Here is a 3978-nt window from a genome sequence, read left to right on the forward strand (position 1 = left end):
ACCATTCCGTTTATCGTTATTTTAACTCGTATATGTAATCTACAAACTGTAATGTAAGATACACTTTTTAATCGTTGTATAGTACACGAATTATATGATTTATGGTAATTATAATTGAAATGGAAAGTGTAAAATTTGACCTATACATTGTAAGATTTATTTCTATTAGGGAGCTTGTAACCCTTAAATGCGTTTTAAAACAACATCCTGAAATACGTTTAAAAGTTATCGCATTAACGTGATATAGCTGTGAGACGATTTGCGCCTTTAAGGGTTAAAATAAAACAATTAAATTGATATAATAACATCAGAAGCATTGAGTTTAGCAAAAAAGTTCCCATACCGGGAATCGAACCCGGGCCTTCTGGGTGAAAGCCAGATATCCTAGCCACTAGACCATATGGGATATACACACATCACGAAAATCTTTCCGAAAACCTTAGCTATGAATCATTCTTTGAAAGCATTAACATTGCACCAAAACATTATAGGGTACTTTAGTTTCAATTACCACGGCACAACCCCAAGGTGTATAATAAATAGCAATTCATTCATGAAATAAGATCACATCCGCCCGTGTTCGCATTAGTTCCGCTTGCTCCTCATTGCCACAACATTCCGTACATCCGACGACAACGACGGTCAAGTCACCACCAAGAGCACCTAACCGCGTTCTTCTTGCCCGCATATTGGCCCCCGCTTCAAAGTCTGACTTCCCCGTACCAATAATAGCACGCACGCTACAACCGCGGCTATTGCCCGCAATCATCGCTCGTGGTGTCAGGATGGTCGATCTTTTGTATTCCTACTCACAATATGGTGTGTGAAATTGGCCCTTTTCATTCACTCTTTTCTATTCTTTCCTCTCCCGTTCCTCCGTTCCCGAGGTCGAAACAATTCTTTTCTTCTTTCGCAGTTTGTGATGCGCCGCCCGCGGACTGATGATGGATGGACAGGGCATCCGTCTTTAGCCGCAGTCTGCGCGCTCTATTGTGTGTTGGCTGCTGGTTCTGCCGGGCGCGCGTTCGGTGCCGCTGCCAGCATCAGCAGCGTCGGTCGGTCGGTCACAGTGGGCTTTGTTTGGAATGGAAATCGTTACCAAACGGACGGAGATTCACGTCTCGCGCCGGTCTTGATTTTGAGCGTGGCTGAAAAGAAGAATGCCTGGCTTGTGCACGGCTTTTGAGGTTCTATACGTTCAGTATTGACTTATTATCTGGCACGAAGAGGGCATAATGAAAACTGTTTTACATCCTATTTTGGATGTTGTTTATCGAAGGCCAAAGTCTAATGTACGTTTATTGTTCTATTTAACGCTTGTTTTGCCCTAATCGGAACACAATACGTCTGCTGGAGCTGATGGCGATAACGAGATCTTCATTATTATCGAATATTCCTCGTTTTAGGTACCGAGATAGGCATGTAAATTATGTAAAATGGCGCCGTTTTGAGCTTTATTTTTCTTCCATGTAACTTGGGAGTCGGCTTGTATTCAAATGAATTCTAGAAATTGATTATTCAGGATCTGGCCAGTAGTGATAAAACTAACCTCAAATTGTTCGAATTGGACTACACCTCTGCTAAATCCGTTTCGTCAATTACTATTTCAGGCAGCGTGCCTCCTCTATCTGGAATCCATTCACTGTAATTTCCAAAAACGTCCCGTAAAGAAAAATATTTAGATAAAGTAATGATAAAGTGTTATTTCCTTAAGAGGATTAATTTCTTCGTCTCCCGTCACACCATTCTTTTATAAATGCTACGGAAACGTTCCACTAACGTATTGTATACCTCAGCTGGTAGAGTCTCTTGAAATAAGCATCGAAATGCAACTGGTTTCCAACGCTCGTGTGCTGTTGCAGTCTCGCGACCGTTTTGATACTTCACTTTTTAGAATGATCAGCATCAGAAATAGTTTCTAAAATTGAATCTCAAACCAATCATCTGCCAGTTTTTTGACCAGTTGCTGAACTATGCAATATTTTTCCTGGGTAGAGAAAAATTTAGGTAAAATATATCTCCAGGAAATTATTTAAAACCATCTTTGTGCGTGAAGGGCACACTACCTATAACTAAATTAGTTGTGGAATTTGCGTTTCGACTTCGTCTCATCAGAATCCGACACTAACTTAGTGCCAGAATTAAGTTAGTTAAAATTAAAATTGTGTTTCTAAGCAATCCTGCGTAATGTCCCGCATGAATCAATCCGGTGCTAGCTTAGTACTGTCATTAATTTAGTATCGGATTCAGATGAGACGATGTCGAATCGCTAATTCCATAACTAGTCCAGTTCTTGAAGTTGATAGACTATTACAAATAGCGATTGATATACAACCTCTGAAACAGGCACGTAGCTAGAGGGGGGGGGGGGGGGGGGCTAGGGGGTAAAGTCCCCCCGAAATGTTTTGAAAATAAATTTCAAATGCATTATTATCAGCGACTTTAGCTTGTAGCTCGTCACGAAATTCATTCAGTGGTTTATGCTTCCGTCCCAGCCGGTGTGAAGCGAACGACAAATAAAGTTACTTTTATATTGTGTTCCTTGTCTGAAGAACAAAAGAAACTTCTATTATACTATGCCCTAGTAATCTGTCGAGATGAGTGAGTCGCAGAAGCAAGAAGTGGTGCACCGGCCAAATACTGTGTTAACTCGTGATTCGCATAAGACCGAGTATTTGTGATGAGGAACATTTTCTGAAGGTGAAAATGGAGGCTATACTTACGATAGCCACCTTTATTGAGTTTTACCACCTCAAGTATTCTGCGCTCATAGCGTTCAACAAATTGGATCAGGCGAAATCATTGATTTTAAATGATTTAAAGCAAATAATTTTTAATGGTTTTGTTTGAAAATGCTGTAATTAAGATCTTCATATAAATGGACGGTGAGAGAATCAATGTTCGGTTACAAGATCGAATACCGCGTACTTGCAGATACATATCACATATTTGCGAAATGCAGTACAAAACATAATGCGATAGTACAATTACACATAGTATTCTTTCCACATATCAAAGGCAAACTAGTACGTTCCAGTTCTGTGGAAAAAACGTCACATTACGATTTATTTACCACTGAACACAAACAATTACCAAATATGTGGCACATGTTCAGGTAATATTGTCAACGGCAAATGCTGCGTCAATATCTCAACATCTACAGCCAGCACAATCATTGAGGAAATTCACAATCATAAAGGCAACAAGCAAGCATGTTTGCGAACATAAAGGCAGCAACCACGATTATGACACGGAAGTGTTCAATAGAGAGATAGATATGAACGACCCCCTATACGCAGTTGGTGAAGAAAAAATATTTCCCTGCTTCGTAATCAGGTGGTTAAGAGCTTGCGTGAGATTTGTTGGACAACCAGTAAAACTCATTTTATTATTTTAATTGTTGGAAATAGATATAACTAGATAACAGAACCACCGTCTCGATTGGCTAAAGCATTGAACCGAGTTCACTTATAAATTATTTAAAAAATAGTAGAAGAAGTTTAATGGACGACTGAGTACTAAAACTCTCCAAAAGTGAACGCATCATCGCAAGTGATTGTCCCGTTTAACCCTTAAATTCGCAATGTTGTTTTAAAACAACATTGCGAAAACCATCTTAAAGTTATAATAGTAACGTATTAAAACTGTTAGTCAATTTTCAGAAAATTTGAAAAAAATTGCTTTGCGCCTTTAAGGGTTAACAAAACTCAGATATAATACACGATATTGGCAACTCTATTTTAAATTGTAAAATTCAAAAGCGTTTTGAATTGTACTCAATTTGAATTACTGTATTAGGTCTGTGCACTCTGTAATCTTAGACTAGACATCACATTCAAGCGTACTAGGCAAAAAAATATTTCATTTAATGAGAACGATGTAGTTGAGGCGACAGTTTTTGCTTTCGCATCATTTTAACGCATCATCATTTTCATTGGCACTTAATTTCACTTTCATGCGAGGAATTCGTACCGTTCA

At 38.9% G+C, this 3978-nt stretch overlaps 1 non-coding gene across 1 annotated transcript; it reads right to left on the reverse strand.

The window, feature by feature from the left end:
- Nucleotides 1-334: 334 nt before the first annotated feature.
- On the reverse strand, nt 335-406 carry Trnae-uuc (transfer RNA glutamic acid (anticodon UUC)). The gene has a single exon. It is a non-coding gene; the product is annotated as a tRNA-Glu (tRNA).
- Nucleotides 407-3978: the final 3572 nt, after the last annotated feature.

The sequence above is a fragment of the Topomyia yanbarensis genome, chromosome 3, assembly GCF_030247195.1.
Source record: "Topomyia yanbarensis strain Yona2022 chromosome 3, ASM3024719v1, whole genome shotgun sequence".
Taxonomy (NCBI): domain Eukaryota; kingdom Metazoa; phylum Arthropoda; class Insecta; order Diptera; family Culicidae; genus Topomyia; species Topomyia yanbarensis.